Source organism: Metopolophium dirhodum, chromosome 8 (assembly GCF_019925205.1).
Source record: "Metopolophium dirhodum isolate CAU chromosome 8, ASM1992520v1, whole genome shotgun sequence".
In the NCBI taxonomy this organism is placed as follows: Eukaryota; Metazoa; Arthropoda; class Insecta; order Hemiptera; family Aphididae; genus Metopolophium; species Metopolophium dirhodum.
The window spans coordinates 8,978,581-8,997,657 of record NC_083567.1 but is presented as its reverse complement, the minus strand read 5'-3'; the positions used below and the strand labels follow the sequence as shown (position 1 = coordinate 8,997,657).

The 19,077-nt window shown below is 30.8% G+C and overlaps 1 pseudogene; it reads left to right on the top strand.

Moving 5' to 3' along the window:
* The first annotated feature begins 11,828 nt into the window (after window positions 1–11,828).
* Window positions 11,829–18,463, top strand: LOC132950730 (uncharacterized; annotated as a pseudogene).
* Window positions 18,464–19,077: the final 614 nt, after the last annotated feature.

Below are 19,077 nucleotides of genomic sequence, written 5' to 3'. Positions count from 1 at the left end.
AATATATTACATAGATATCTACTGCATACTGTATGGTCGTGCACTCTTAAAACTACGAATGTACGAATTATTTCTATGCAACATATATTGCAAATCATATAATATTTGTTTATCTGTATTGGGAGCAATAGACAAACGCCTTTTCATTTCATTCTCTGAGTCACCCATAAAATATATCTGTAAAAACTTTGGTTCTTCAGTACCGGTGGGTAATAAAGAACCAGCCAAATGATAGACTTGACCTTGAACTTTAAATGTTGGCATGAAATTTCCATGTCTAATTTCTGTTGCACCAAACGATGTCATTTGAAAAGCCGAATTATAAACACGTATCATGTCAAAAAAATGTTTTGAATTATTGTGAGAAAAATTTAAGAGACTTTTTAATGGTTCAGGTGGATCAGCAATGTCTTCCAAAACAACTTTTCCTCCTGAACAACAAAAACCTGCAGGCTCTTTGGACCATTTCATTGCACGACAATAATTACATTTTAAATTCATATTTCCAATGATAACGTGAGAATTATTTTTATAATCTATTAATTTATCATAAGTAAATGCCGACATTTCATGGCGACGCCATGGAACTTGTGGTTCATCTAAACTTTCGTTGTTATTAATATTGTTTTCATTAATACTACCAACACTATTGGTAACAGATATATTATTTATATTATCATCATTATTATCGCTGTTAATATTGCAGTTATCTGGCGAGCCATTGTTATTTTGACTTAATCTAAGTAAACGTTGACGTTTTATTATATTCGATGAACGACCTAAATTAATTTTCCTTTTCATTGTGATAAATTTTAATAATTAAAAGAAACGAATAAAAATTTAAAAATTATAGAAATTAAATTAAATTAAAAGTAAGTTATTATTAGTAATTTACTTATTATTAGTACTGTTTACTATTTAAATGCAGGCATCTTGAATATTCGACAATTCATCGATAGTCGATGCACAAACATTAAGCAGCGTTCCGACTTTTACGAAGCTTCTCTTAAAATGTCGGTCGGTCCGTCCTTCGTTCACTATAATGCGGTGAATTTCTATAGAATATGCGAGAAATTGTGTTTTTTTTGTATTAACATAGATTATATTATTTTATATATTTAATCTATGGTACTGATTTAAGTTATAATATAATAATTAAATAATTATAATTATAGTTTTCCACTTAGATCATATTATACTACATGATCTAAATTCTAAGGTTTTCCATTAGCAACGAATAACGATATGAACTATCACGTCGCGCAACGGTGATATGGAAGGGGAAGTTTGGGCGGCCACGTCTAGCCGCCGTCCGTTGCCGTACCGCGAACCTCACTCACCCAGTCTACGTAACTGGTCATTATTTATGATAATTGATAACTCCTTTGTTTTTAAAGTTAGAGAATCAATCAAAAGCCTTAAACCTTCTCCGCAATAAGCTTTTCAATTTAAAAAAAAAAACCATAGCGATCGGTTCAGTAGTTTTCGAGAACATATCACTCAAAGGTTTTCATTTTCACATTTATATATTAGATATATATAAACATATAGTAAGTATTCAAATCACAAGGTAACAAAAACAAGTTAAGTTATAAAGGCTGATTCCTAGAAGCCATGTAGTACGTAAAAACAATTTACAAATGTGTAAACAAAGATTTTATCTATGAATACCTATATTATACAGGTACAGGGGTCCCATTACATTTTTTGCACCAGGCCCCACAAAACCTAGTTGCTGCACTGGACACGTCACATGTGATCCTGGCTTTATCCTTTTCATCTACAACATCCACTGATAGAGTCTACAGAAGCACGGTGTAAGATATACTGGTTGCACAACTCCCATATTAAATTGCTTATGAATTGATAAAAATAAAAAATTGATAAACTTCAACAAAAAAATAAAGGGCTCATCATTTTGAAAAACGTAGCTAAAGTTTTGAATGGAAATAATAAAGTTCAACTTATAGACAATTGTTCACCGGCTATGATTACTGATTTGCAAAATGCTCCTGTGACTTCAGTTGGCGTCGAACGTTCATTTAGCACGTATAAAAATATATTAACAGACCGTCGTACAAATATGACACCAGAACACATGGAGCAAAATATAGTTGTTAACTGTTTTCAAAAATTGTCGTAATTAAGAATACCTTATTGTTATTAATATAATTTAATAAATTTTTTTTTAACATGTATTATTTTGCTTATTTTTTGCATATTATTTTTTATCATATAATTTCATATACTTAACTAACCCGAAAATCATCCTAATAGTATACTTTGTTATTGTGATTTGTGATCATACTATCAGACACCAGTAAATAATAAAGATCAGAGAAAACGCCGCCAAAATAAAAAAAAAATTACAATTATTTTAATTTTATTGTTATTGAATAATTTTAATTTGTAAATGTGGGCTAGAGGCATCTTACGAGTATTTGATATATTTTTATTATTATAATCTCCATCTGTTGAATAATGCCAAAGTGTTGTGTCAAAAATTGTGGATATCGCAATGAATCCTTATTTAGCGTGCATAAACATTTTTAAAAATGAATGGGAAATAGCACTAAATATGAATTTAAACCACAATTCAAGGATATGTGCTACTCACTTTAACAGAGATGATATTATTGCAACGTGTGAATCTGGTGTTGGTGCTAGTAAATATTCTGTGAGTATATTTTACAACACACAAAGATTCATTAGTCACAACTCTTAAACCACAGTTTTCTTTTAATATTTTTCAATTATTTTTAGATTTGTTTGAAAAGACCAAAGCTTAAAACTGGTACAATACCAGTTAAAATATTGAAAATCAATGAAGATTTAATTTTGTCAAACAATAATGTACATTGTATACAACATTGTAATAATATTATTCTTTATACAATCATCAATAATTGTCATGTCGATGTCTTTATTGATTCAAAGATTTCCCACTAGGAGCGCTCACTAGTTCTTCATTCTTATCACATTCAATTATGAGAAGCCAGAAGGTCCATTTCATTTCATAAAGTTGTGTAACCAGTATATCTTAAACCGTGGTATAGAGTATTCAGTGACAACACCTCGTCCGTATGTAAGCGATAAGCTGAAAAACGAGGGAAGAACACGACCGTAACCGCCAGACTGGTTATGCAAACAATCGTTAATCTGAGGCTAGGTAAATTGGGTCCGCAAGAAGTTTGGTACCTATATTTTGAAAGCGGTAAGTTGGGTCCCGGTTATAATCCCACTTATCTACCTGTTCAGCCCGATAATTTTATCAATACCTGAAGTTTTTACGAAGAACATATTATAATAAACCTATATATTTATACAATTTATACCATTGTATACCAACAAGATTTTGTTATATATACAATTTATATAATGATAATAACATTTTATACCATATATATATATATTTAGAACTTAATGTTATAAAAAATCATATATTTAAATTTTTTTCATCTATACAATTCATACCATTTGATTTTTTAATAAAAATTAAAAAAATGGAATGAACGTACTAACATTTTAGTTTTAGGACTCAATTTACCTAGTACTTTTTTTTCGGGACCCAATTTACCGGTAGTCATCAAAGTACCAGTATCATCGATTTTGATTATGATTACACTCTGGCGAAAGTATGATATCTGGACTATATATTTAGTATAATGGAATGAAAACGAGCAGCTTATCACGGCCACGAATGTATGTAAAAGAGGTAAAGTGCGGGTTGTCACAATTGGCACCTATATAGAGCTTACAACGCCATCTGTATAAAACACGGACTAAGATACAAAATGTGAAGCCAAATCAAACCTGCACCGGTAGCGCTGAACACATTGGGAAATCAATATTCATATCTATGATGGAACCTTTTGGTGGCCGTCCCCCGATGTCGTTTCAATATATCGTCGTCCATTATATCTTAATCCGTGGTTGTCCGCAAATGTTTTGTAGAAGATTTAATGACCATACAACCAAATGACAAACGATTACAGTTCGATTATAAATCGACACTATATTTCACTTCAGAGGCTAAAATATAATTTTTTTGTACTACTCACTTTATATTAAACTTGGAGTTACCAATGAGGAGTTTTCCACAACACAAGGTTTAGGAATACTCATCATTAAAAAAATTAATATATAATAAATAATAATTATATTTTATATTTTGTCAGACCTGCACTTAAACTTTAATTGTTCACACTACGAGAAGTAATGATAACCAAAAGTTGGCAAAAATTAAATCGCAAAACTGATTTCATCTGCATGTTCATAACGTTGATAACTGGTAAAAAAACTCAAGTTATATGAAAAACGGCCAAGTCAAAATATATAAATCTACATTGAATTAAAAAAAATGTAATTTAAATAATATATGCGCCAACTTCACGAACGTGTATACCTAGCTGACACGTCATATATGAAATAAAAAATATCAACTGTGCATACACAGACACACAGTATGTTTACTGAGTCTCTATAATAAACAGCAAATTATTCTAATATTGTATCTATTCAGAATATAATAATATAATATTCGATATAAAGCAAAATCCATGTATGTTCTTTGTAGTTGACTGAATAATAAATATGATTTCTTATAAAGTTACATTAACTGTGGCATTTATGACTATATGCTATAGTTCCCTTGAAGGTAAGTAATCACTAACAATAACATTGTACTTATATTAAATTATAAAACTGATATTGAGTAAGAATCATAATAGCAATTACAATATATTTATTATGAAACTGATTACATTATTATAATGAATACATTTTAATTTGGACGTTCCTCTATAATTGAAAACAAATGTATCAAATACCAAATATGAATTTTGTGTGTCATAATATTATTTATTAAAATAAAATAATTGAAACCAAATCAGTTTGAAAAAATAATTCTTTTATGACTTATAATTTATATACTTATATTGAAGACAGAAATGGTATATTTTTTTTTAAATTCGGGCATATTCAACATAAACAATTTTTAGTGGATTATACGGTAACTTGAATGTGAATATGTTATAATATGCATGATTATATTTATTATACTATGCTATTATTATTTATATTATATTTTTTTATTTATCATGTTTATTTATCATATTTATTAATTATCTTTTTTATTAGAATGGCCACAACAACATAGATATTATGTTTACAGTGTGTTTATACAGAGGTGTTATATATGAATATATTATGTTAATGTCTGTAACGAGTATAACCTAACCATAGTTTGTGATACAGTTTTTAACCATGAATTAATCTCATAATAAATTACATAAATATTTGGAGTACAAAAATTATTAATCAACTATAATATAATATATTATATGTACGTAATATTCTTCCAGTGTACAAACTTCACATTTTAATGTGAAAATATCATTATATTTTTTTATTTGAGTTATTATTTTTGTATTTAGCGGTGATGACTAGTGGTAATATACTTCATACTACTATATAAATTTATACAGTTTGCAATCAATTTACATAACATAATTATAATATAGCAGAATTTTGCCATCCTTTATTATTTGAAGATTAGTTATTATGTTATAAACTTCAACTATATCCATTTATATCACACTTTTACTTTTGAAGAATATTTTAGATTCTGAGCGGAGCGATACATTTTTTTATTTTACAATGATATGTGTGTTAGTTTGATTGTTTGAATATGATTGTTTGATCATATTGTCAGTTGTAGCTTAACTAGTTTGTGTCTTTGTGATTCTTCTTTATTATTGTAGTTTATTATTGAACATTTTTAAACACGCAAATACGCAATAGCCATAAATTGATCTAATAATAAAAGACATAAATATTTTGAAGTACAAAAATTATTAATTAACCATATTATTATATTGATGGACATATAATATATGCACGTAATATTAATATTAATTCACACGTTATATATTTAATTCAGTTATTTTATATGTTAAGGCCAGTGCAGTGGTAAGTGACATCTTATTACCTACGTACCTATATTAGTTATTAGTATTGTTAAGTAATTACGAAATACAGAGTGTATTGGACGACGCTGCGACCGTAGGATCCGCTGAATAAGGATTTTTGTATGGGACACGGTGCACCGTCACGACTACATACAAGGAGAGTCAGTCAGTTGTAGTATACCAGTGTTAGATCAAAAATGTGTAGCTATACTTATAATTTTTAACTATCAATTCTATAATAAATACATTAATTATTTTATTATTAAATTGGTGCGTACGCTTTATTTTAATTGTCTTGTGTAAAATCCATAATAATAGGTATACAATAGGTACAATTTACAATTTATTTACGCATACCCACGATATAGCAGAATTTGAATAAATTTATTATTTAAATCTTTATTAGGTATGTAGCAAACTTCAGCCCTATACATTTATATCAAACTTTAAAAGAAACCTTATTGATTCTGAACGGAACGATCAATATTTTTATTTTAAATTTATAATAATATTATGTGTTTTTTTCTCAAAAAAGTAGTTTTTGTATTAATTGATGGGAGGGGGGCAAGGGGAAACCACGCAGCTGTAAAGTATTAAGTGGGTCACTGTAATGGATGTGTTAAATTTTAATACAATAATATAAAATCATTGTATATACAAAATACGATTTTGAGCGAAGATGGTCTGTCAGCATATATTATTATTTATTAGTAAGCATATTTTATGATTTTATTGCTATAGATTAATTTTATTATTAGCCATTAGGTAGGCATTAAAAAAGCTAATTTTCTTTTATGCAACGCTAGCATATTTTATTTGTTACCAATCCAAAACAGAAATACTGTATAAAATATGTATTTCATTGAAGACTCTTATCTAAAAAAACGATAATTACCTACCCAGGTATCTAATAAGTTAGTACGAAAATATACAAAATATTGAACTTTAAACAATTCACGATGACTATTTTTTTGTCATGAAAACAAAATAGACTGAAATAGTGAACAAAATAAAGTAACTTACTTCTTAAAATTAAAAATTAATTCGTTCATTTATCGTTAATTAAAAAACAGATTTAGTAAGTAAATGAAAATCCAAAAGTGACTACTTAAGTTAAAAAGTTAAAATTAAATTATCTAGTTATCTTAGCATTAACTTTTTAACTCGTTAATGCCCAGCTTTGAGTAAAGGGAACAAGTATTAGTAGGTATGCTCAATGTCAAGTTAAAGCATATTTTTTTAAGGGGCAATTTGTAATATTTATATATGCAACCAACAATAAACTCAAGGTGGCGTCACACTTGTACATTTAATCGTATGCAATGCGCCATGTACAAAAACACAAGGCGATGCAGATGCGTGAACAGGAACGAACCGGTTGAAGACTACTGATTTAGGCAACAAAACGTTCCAAGCTATTCTTAACTATTCTGTGCAATCAATCTCCGTGTCTGAGATAATACGCGTTTGTCTTCGAATACAAAAACCTATTCACTAACCACTATATTGTGGCTATGTTATTAGTAACATCGTTACGTATATCTTTACGTATCTTATATTAAAGCTAACTAAAGTATCCATCTACCTACGCATTTTTACTAAGTAAGATATTTATTATTTTATTATTTAGCACCAATTATTGGATTTTTCTACATTAAATTTTTCATTCTAATTAGTTATTGCCATGCTACTTGATGAAAACTCAAGACAATTAAATTTTAATTTTATTAACAAAATAATATTTTTTTAACAGAGGAATTAAAGAAATATGGGTTTACGGGTATGTACCTATAGTTTTATGATCACAAAAAACTTGCGTTGTGGCTATTTTTATAATAAAATGTCGTCAGATAAAGATAATAATAACTTTTTTTTTTTAATCTTGATAAATAGGTAAAACTATTGTATAATGATTGTATATTTGTATCCAAACAACCAATTATTACTTATTAGTATCAAATTTGTACATTAAACGAATCACATTTATATTACAATTAAAAACTATTTATATTTAATATAATATATTAGATGTAGATGCCTACAATTTTCAAAACTACTGTTATGCAAAGCAATTTGGTAAGTACGAAAGACGTGATAATAACGTGAAATGTAAATTATCATATGTTTTTTTTATAAAATTAAACATTTAAATGCATTTTATTACTATCATAACATAATAGTCTAATCGGATGAGCGTATTATCGGATAACGCGCTCTCCTTCCCACTCACTCCACACCTATACCGAGCCGGTCACGTGCCCACCCAACTACCACCGCCACCACCACCTCATAGGCGGGAATGGGACTTTTCGACGCGGGCGATTCGGCGCCTACAGTTCGGCGCGGACGTATCGGCGATATGTCAATTCGACGATGTCCGTTTCGGCGCTTGACCGTTTCGGCGATACGGCAATTTACTTATCTGTAACATTATCTCACCGTATGGCGTGTGGTATAGAAATATTATCTTTATTACTATATACCATATATTATCTTATACTATTAGTACTACTATATATCTTTACTGTTACTTTATTGTTATTACTAGCTCTAAGTGAAACTCTGGGAAAGTTGGACTCGCTGAGAGTGGGTACCAATTTTGGAATATAAAAGTCGCAAAGGCTGTAAGACGAAAGTTTAGGATTTGTGATAAGGATTAGTGATATGGATTGGAGATAAGGCTTGGCGCTTTGGCGGGAATGTTTAAAAGTTTGAGCGTCTAGCAATCCGTCACGAACGTTGTAAATGGATAGGCTGGATACGATCTCCAGGATCATCTCCCGTTTCTCCGCTGCTTTTGGTTGTTAAAATTGTTAAAAAGTGTAGAACCGATAGGTTTATTTGATTGTCTAGCTATCAGTCATAAAATCACATAGGTAGGCGATCCGACTGCGTCGGATCGCGGACTATATCGAAGCGTATATCACCAGGTATGCAATCCACCTGCGGTGGATTGCGGACCCCGTTAGTTGCGTAGATAGGTGAATAATCGAAAAAATAGTTGGTCCCCTTGACCGTGTTAGTTGTAAGTGAGTACCGATTTTGGAGACACATTAGAATTATAAATGTTGAACTTAAACATGTAGAAGGTGATAAGAATTTCTGTATGGCCTGGCTCTTCGGCGGTCTCGTTTCGAAGGTGGGAACGTTTGAAAGTCAAGATTCAGTGTCTAGAAATCTCCCATGGCCCATGAAAACCGGCAATTCAATGATAATACTATCCCCCAGCGTATGTCTGGTGCTTTTTTTGTACGTGTAAGAAAATGTTAATTCGAAAATCTGCATGTTAGAGTGTCCAGCAAATCAGTCATTACCCATCTAAGACAAAACAAAAATAAGCAATCCACCTGCGGCGGATATAGTGGTATGTGCCGTCGCATGTCCGGTGCTCTTTCTTATGTAAAAAGTGTAAAGTCAAAACCCGAGTTGGATTGTCTAGCAAGTCAGCCATCTCAAGTCAAAATCGATTAACATCCAATTAGCCACCTAGGTAGGCAATCCGAATTCGTCGGATCGCGGACAATGTGCTACAGCATATGAAGTAGGCAATCCACCTGCGGTGGATTGCAGACCCGACGTTGGGCGCCTATAAGTGAAAACCCTATTACACAACTTATGAAATAATTTACGAAAAATACAAACTATAACTATACAATATAAATACAAACAATTATAATATATTGTACCTATTTATTATAATTCATAAAAAAAATAACATATAGATACATAATATTATATTAACCAATACAATACATATAAACATGTACCTGTAATGTATATATAATTATATCAAAAAAAAAAAAAATGTGAAAACCTGCATGTTTAAGTGTTAAGCAAGTCATTTCTAACCACTGTGTGACGGGGAGTTATAAGACCATTCCCTCGGGGGTTTTTACACCTTTAGCCATATGTCGCGAGGGCGGCTCCTTCACGCCTTTGGGTGACGCGGAAACATCCCTCCGACGGGTTACGTCAGGGCGCCCTGGCGCCAGGCTGACGATCCCCCGCCGGCTGCTCTCGTTAAGCAAGTCAGTCAGCACCGTCTAAGACGAAATCAAAATGAGCAATCCGTCGACTGCTGATAGAATGGTAGGTATGTGCCGTCACATGTCCGGTGCTTTTTCTTATGTATAAAGTGTAAAATCGAAACCGTGTTGGAGTGTCTAGAAAGTCAGTCATATCAAGTCAAAATCTATTAACTTTAAAGTTCGTCAGCTAGGTTGGCTATCCGACTTAGTCGACTTAGTCGGATAGCGAACAATGTGCTGCAGAAAATAAGTCTAGTATGTCTAGTTGCTATAAGTGAAGAGAAAAAATAGTATTTTCCATAAACCCAATCACAGAACATTCGAAATAACTTACGAAAAATAAATATGATTTTTAGTATAATTAGTTTGATATAATAACAATGACAATTTAAAGAAAATAATATGTGTTGAATTCCTAATAATTTAAATAACATATAGGTACATAATATATAATATACAGTCATATAATGTAAAATTAACTTGTATATTATTATATTATTTATGAAATATAAAGTGAAAAAAAATGCAAAAAAGTCAATCGACGGGCGGTCGTGCCATAGAATACACGACACGGTACAGTAGTTGCCGCCCGAAGAGAGCTACGACGGTTTCGAACCCGAACCTACCTATCATCTTACGTTTGAGGAACCTACGCCTAACCTATCGAGCCACAGTTTGTGATGCAAATCATGGTCAAAACTTCAACAATTAAGCTGCGTGTCTACGGAGCTGTGTGTCTACGTATTCTATGTATCTACACGGTTTAAACTTTATTTGTATTTTATTCACTTATCTGACCGTTATTATGTATGTTTGAATAATACATTTAATTGTGTTTACGTTAAGCAATATACCAGCTACGTTATTAAGGACCAAATAATACGTCTACAATCACGCATAATGCAATATTTATTGAATCAAAAACAAAACAAAAAAAACAATATATATTTATTGTGCACTTGTGCGCTGGAACGAAGACCGACTGACATTTCGTGAACGCGAATTTTTAAGTGTACTAACCAAAAGAAATAAACTTAACAAATAGAGCACAAACGGCAATTGAAAAGACGACACGAAAAGCGATAATAACGACCTACGCTGGCGTCGATTGCGATGGCTATGGACCGATATCGCGTACAAACCACGCGGCTTTTAAAAGAAACGAACTATATGTGAAAATGTCTAAAAGTCGAAAAACAGCGTAAAAAGCGTAACATTTTTCGAAAACGTTTAAAAACCGACCGCCGCCGCCGCTGCGAAGGTACGCGATTGGCCGCGCTATAGGGAATCGACGGAATGGGTCCGGCGGACTGGGGAAACGGAGCGGTGTTTAATTTTTTCCACCATGAGATCCTCCATGAATTCCCTATAGATCAGCTGTTTTTCTTGCGATTTTATAGTATTAGATTATTACACGATAAGGTGGTCACGATAGTCGATATGGATGATCTGATAATTTTATAATTTTATAATTTAGTTAGTCTGCGGAAAGTGAAGTACCTACTTATACATAGTCAAGTATTTTGTGTATTACTATAAACACGAATTATTTTTTTTATCATTCATAAAAGGTAAATAAATAGGTATTATGTCAAAAGTAAAATCAAAAAGAAATAAAAATGTGATCCCCGTAAATGGTTTTATGTTCATATTTGATAAGCTTAGTGCGGACGAAACTAAACGGTTTTGGCGATGTCGTCGTAAAGATTTGGCTTGTCCGGCTCGAATACATACCGGTATACATGATTTTAAAGTTATAAAATTTTCTTCTAAAAAACATTGTCATGATTCTGAAGCGGCTAGAATAGAAGCAGACACAGCTTTAAGGGGTATGCGTCAATGAGCTATTTCAACAATGGAACCTACGTCTTGTGTAATTAACGAATGTGTTAACGGGTTATCAGATGCGGCAAAGGTATACACATTAAATTTTGTTTTTCTATTATTATAATATTATAATATTATACTGTCCCTATCTGGCCCGTACAGTAATAAATAATTTTAATTTTAATTTATAGGGTGTTTTACAATCTTCCGAAGCTCTAAAACGACAAGTACGGCGTATAAGAAATAATGAAATAGCAGCTCCATGTGATCCATCAGATTTACTATCTTTACAGATACCCGATGAGTATCAAAATTACTCACCATCAATCGGAGTTAGTGAAAATTTTTTATTGGCTGATAGTGGGCCTAGCAATGAAAGAATATTAATATTTGGTCGACCACTTGGACTCAAGTTATTGAAAGATTCGAAAATATGGTACATGGATGGAACTTTCAAAGTGGCACCTACTCTATTTTGCCAAGTTTATGTTATTTTAGCTGAATTTTTAGGGGGAGTGCATCCTGCAGTTTATGCATTGCTACCTAACAAAAAGGAACAAACATATGTAAAATTATTTAGTATGATTAATCAATTACAACCTGATCTCCATCCAACATCAGTTTCTTGTGATTTTGAACTTGGAGCCATAACAGCAATTAAAAATTCATTTGTAAATATAAATATTTTTGGATGTTATTTTCATTTAAGCCAACATTTTTTGAAAAAAGTTGAGGAGTTACATTTACTGTCAAAATATAATAATGAAGCAAATTTTTGTGTTGCAACCAAAACAATTATTGCACTGGCGTTTATACCACTGTGTGATTTAGATATGGCTGCAGATGAGTTGGCAGACGAACTTCCAGATGAGCTTATACCATTATTTGAGTGGTTTGAAGAATTTTATATTGGGAAGAAAAATCGACGTATAGGACGAAGAAAACCACGATATTCTCCTGAAATGTGGAATCTTCACCAACGAATATTGAATGATACAGATCGGACAAATAATCATGCAGAGGCGGCGAACTGACGATTAAATATTCAAATGGGTACTCATCCAACGATATGGACCTTCATTGCGAATCTCAAAAAAATTCAAGCCGGGCGTGACACGTATTATGAAAATCTTGTGTCGGGAAATAGTCCTCCAAGGAAGTTGAAAAAATTTCAAGACACAGATAAAAGAATAAAAAGGTTAGTAAATAATTATGATAGGCAAAATAAAATGATATTTTTAAGAGGTATAGCAAATAATATTGCTTTAAAATAAAATTGTAGATAATTTTTTTTTTATATTGGCTCAATAATGTTATATCATATGTTTAACTGTATTAACTAGGTATAAATAATTATAATTATTTTGATTTATTTATTTACGATTTAAAGGGACTTGTCTTACCTTCAAATAATAATTATTATTTTGACTTATTTATGATTTAAAATTACTTATTATATTATATAACACGTTTTTATATTATATTATATTTTTTTTTTTTACTATAAAATTTCGCCGAAATGGTCACTCGTCGAAACGGACATCGTCGAATTGACATATCGCCGAAACGTCTGCGCCGAACTGTCAGCGCCGAATCGCCCGCGCCGAAACGTCCTAGATCCCCTCATAGGCATACTTATTACTAATAAGTTATTAGTTATTATATACTATAGTACCTATAATATAATCTGTATATAGTATAGTATATTATATTTATGTATACATTAGTACCTAAACACTTATAATAATAGGTACATACTACATATACACTATAGTTGTATATGTATGCCACATATCATAAACTAACTTTATATAGGTATCTTGTATTTTGGTTATTGTGAACGTCTTCTAGTATAATTCTATGGTAAGCATTTAATTTCTAAAACAAAATCATAGAACTTCAAAAATGTTCTATGGACAAGTGTCAGGTATTAGTAATAGAATCCCAGATTACTATACCGTACTCTAGGACAGAACGAACAATATAGCAGTAGATAGATTTAATAGAAGCATGCATTTAATAGATGATTTAAAATCAAAACAGATACGTTTGACAAAGCCCTACAGTTTAAGTGTTTTACATGACTTATTTTCGATGTGTGAACGAAACACGCAAATTTTTATCATAAATGAAACCAAGATCAACTACCTCATGCATAGATGAAGTTAGGTTAACCACATCAATCAAATATTTTAAATACTAAAGGATTAATGATTCACGAGTAGTTCAGTTGGATATGGGAATTTTCAGTGACATTTTTTTCGGTAAATTGTACTTAAATTTACGTACATTTTTAATACTGTATAATATTTTTATTTAGTAAATTGAATACGAACTCAATAAAATTTTTATTAGGGATGGGCCGATACCACTTTTTACCGATATCTGATACTCCGATATACGCTGCCGATATAAAACCAATACCCGATAATATATGAAAATATAAAAACAACATCTTTGACAAAAACACATGAGCCGATACCACCATAAAACCGATACCATCAACCGATACATAACAAAACCGAAACCCGATAACACAAATATTACCTAGAAAAGTGAAAACATTGATTATTATTTATTAATGGTAATAAATTCATAATTATTATTTAATAGTTATCACATGTTTGTTTATTTTTCAGTCTTTAATACTTTAATATAAATATTTAACAGCTTATGAAATAATAGAAAAAGTATTAAGCTTTAAGTTATAGCCTATAACAAATTTAAAAATAATGATAATTATTAATTATGAATAACAAATAACAATAGACATAAATGTCAAATGAACCTTCACTATACATTGTTGATAAAATTATTATTTTGAATATTATAAATATACAATACGTATACTATAGCATTAACTATTTAATAACCTCGTAAGTAGTTACATAACTTACACAACTAACACTAGGAACTGTGTTTATATAATCTACAGTATTTGATTATTCATAACCTAACCCGTGCATTTGTGAATTGTGATAATATGCTGATCGATAGGTTTTTTTTGGTATCAGTTGAAGTATCGGTTTTGAAAAAAAACCGATACCGATAAAAGCGATACCACTGATATCGGCCCATCCCTAATTTTTATAACTTATCTAACCATTTAACCAATGTACCACTCCTTACTACAAGTATTATATTTTTATATATTATAAGTATGCATTTGCGCAAACGGGGGACAAATGGGGGTGCCAGAGAGTGCTTAGCACCCCCAACTTATGTTAGTTATATTTAACTAAAAATATTGTTTAAAGTAAATCCGAGACGATGGTGTTAAAAATTCGTCTTAGTAATAATTATTTGCTGAAGATCTCATGTATGATATAAATATAAGTAGGTATATAACTAGTTATATTTCTATCATGCATTGTGGAGATATGGAAGTCACTATAGCGTTGATGTGCATATGTAGACAATTTAAATGAGTGGTCACTCAAATTTTAAAACTGTAAAAATATTTACTGGGTAAAAAAATTATTGGTAAAATTTACTGAGCTCCCATCTTTAGTCATAGTATGACCCCAGTTCATTTTCCCATTAAGCCATTGTGTTGATATAGATGATCCCGGAAAAATATCCTGGAAATCATTTTAAGGAAGGTAAAAATAAAAAACTGACAATAATTCAAAAATTTTGGAAACCCATTCATAAAGATAGTAAATAGTAGTGGTGATCGCCTTGAGGGACTTCCGAGGGAGTAATCCTATTGCACGCCATTAATTCTCACACACTGCTTTCAACCGTTTAAATATGAACGTCAATTTGCAAAAAAAGGTGTTATTTTTCATTAAAACAATATCCTTAAGATTTTTAAAAAACCATCTAGGGATATTTGATTGCTTATATAAGACAGATCACAGATGGAACATAATTTAAAAGACATACATGTAAGGCATCGTAGAATGTCTTTGTGGCGTTATTATAAATGCTATAGCCGTAAGTTCCAGAAATGTTATAACTATTAACCCAATTAAAATACTAGAATAAGGTATTCGTGAATCAATGTGTACCATTCAAGGTCTTGTTTCCGAGGCGCCATTGACATTTTTTCGATTGCCAGTTATCGTTGAGAACCTTGGTCGGACGATCATTTAATGTGGAGGTGTGTTGGCCCGTTACGCGTAAGTCCGCCAATACCCTTGAGTGTGTGAGAGGCCACTCAGGTCGTCGAGTTCGACGTTTTTCTTTACCTCTGGCTGCAGCTGCTGCTGTAAACTTTATATCCTCGCCCGTAGTGTATATTAATCTAATTCATTTATTATTAATTTATTGTATATCTAATATTTTAATGTATAATTAATTTATATACAATTTTTATAATATTGAAAAACCAGCAAATATATTGTATATTATATTCTGTGATTATACTAATTCTCTGATTATATTATTATCATTATATAATGGTTCTTTTCCATTCGGTTTTTTTCCGGGATTCAATTGAAACATATATTAAGAATATAATATAGAAGAATCACTTGCTATGGAGTTACCGTGTAATAGCATCTTTAATTAATAGCATCTTCATTCTTTAATAATGTATTTCCAACTAATTTTTATTTCATGCATTTTGCTGTAATTTATGTGTGCGGATGATGATCTCAGAGAGTTTTGAAGAATTTGAAAAATATGTGAAGGAAAAGTACAAAATTGAAAAAACAAGCAGTGAGTTTTCACAAATAAATTGTTTTAATGAATTACCTATGTATCTACTTATAATGGTTTACTATGTGTTAACCCTTCACTGCATATAGTAGCAGATCTGCTACAACACGTTTATGTGGTTATTTAATGCTTTGTTCTACACTACATGGCTTAAAATGTGTATATTACTAATCTATATGAATCATATAATGCATACAAACCTAATTTTTCAATAATGCGATAATATTTAGGTATTTATTTAGTGTATACAAGTTGTCAGTCGTGTATAGTAACATAACCTCAAAACAGCTGTAATTATTGTATATTATCAACATTTCTATTCTTATCAGACCATTGAAAAAAAATTTTTCCACAAGCTTATCATTTTAAATATGTAGACTATATGACATTTTGACTTTATGAGTGTTGTTTTAGTAGAAAATCGATGTATTTCATGTGTTGCATATGTGCTACACGGAGTGGACCGAGTACGTGTTGTTATTGAATATTCATAACGTTGCGTGGTATCCTATAGGCTATAATATTACAATTATTTTAGTTGCCAGTTGCGTTCAAATCGTTTGGTGTTTTGTTTATAAATGAGTTATATTAGTTGTTGGACGTTTTATAATTAATTTCAGTTTTGTTATTGTTAATTAATATTACAAATACTAGATACGAAAACTAGATAAATATTCATATTCACCAGTTAGCGAATACTTTGTTATGGCCAAAAAGCTGTCTGATAGCTGTATAGAAAATCTTTTGTTTTTGGATTTACCTAGTGGGTCAGAAGATGAACTTGAAGATGGGGATCTAGATAAAATTTGTGTTGAAGACAACATAAATTGTTTAGATATTGATGAAAATGATTTTATAGAAATTGATTGGCCCTCTGTTGATAATGATATATTGGTTCCAGTATTGGAGGTAAATGAACTAATCCAAAATAATCCTATAATTATTGATGTTCCTCCTGCCTCTTCATTTGATAATACACAGCCAATTCATCCTGTTATACCAGTGAAAACAAATACCTGTCAGTCAACATCATCTAACATAAACCCAGCACTAAAAGTAACATTAAATAAAAAAAAACAGAAATTCTATCCTATTAAAAAGGTTGCTTGGAAAAAAAGGTTTTTTTTACATTTATATAAATAATATATTGTTTTTCTGTTAGGTGTTATGTATTCATTTTTTTTTATTCAAAGATATGATTTGATTTTGCTTTTGGAAACTATTATTTTTAATTTACTAATAATTTTTATTTTGTTCACTAATGTTCACTTATGTTTACATAATGTTTAATATTTATAAAATTGTTTATCAACTATTTGTTGACTTCATATAAGTAAAGGATTTTCACATTTATATAAAATATTATATTGTTTTTCTACAATTATTTTTTTTTTTTTTTTTGTTTAAAGGGTGCAGGGAAAAACGGTAGTAGTCCATTTTTTTCGATTTTGATTTTATGGTTTGATTCGATATCAAATATGGAGTAATATCGACAGTTGAAATCGATTCAGTGAAAAAATCTTTCAGTCCATAGTTATTAAATGGAAAAGATTAGGTATACTGGTGAAGAAAGATTTTAGTCTATGTGGTTGTGGGGAAAACAGATTTAAGTCCAGTTCCGAAATATATTATATTTTTATTTTACCTTTTTCCTTTCTACTGTACCTACTGCAATAATAATATGACGTATTCTTGATAATTTTGTTATTTATAATAATAACAAAATTATTGTAACATGACGTATTTCCCAGTAACGCGTTTCGTATAACTATACACAATATACGATAATATTGCGAGATAGCATTATTATTATTAGTTTTCACATTTTCGTCATTATTTCTCTGTTCTTGCTATAATCGGCAGTTAGTTCTTGACGTTCTTGTGTTTATTTTTTAATTATTCATTATGGACAGTGAATTAAGTGATTTTGATGATGATGTTACAGTGATCAACGGACATCTAAAAAAGACTTAAAATGGGTAGAGAACGGGATGTTCTAAAAAAAATTGCGTGCTACTACTAACCTAACACATGAGTTAGGATCCGACTGCAAATGTAAACGTTATCGTTGTTTTGAAAATATAACTGATGAAGAAAAGAAGCGTATCATTAGAGAGTTTAACAGTCTGGAGAACTACAATAACCAGAGTAAGTACCTTTGCGGTCTTATTACAGTATTGCCGATTATGAGGAGACGCAGTCAACTTAGTGATGACAAAGCCCAGAATAATTTGGCTAGTTATGCCTACCACGTGCGTGTTTTTTGCGATGACAAGTTAAAAGACATTCCTGTCTGTATAAAAGCATTTATGTCCTGCATGGTATTTCTGCGAAACGTGTTCAAACTCTCAGGGAATCGTTATCAACCACAGGAAACATACCTATAGATAACAAGGGAAAACATAAAAATCGTCCCAGAAAACTTCTAAAACTGGACGGAGCACTTGCAATCACACTATTCCAAAAAAAGTAACCTCAAAACAAGACCTATCAGAGTAATTGAATTTTGTAAAGAGTCCCGTGCACTTATCTTCCACAAAGATAATTACAGTGGAATGTATGCTAGCACTATGATAATCCAAAAAAAA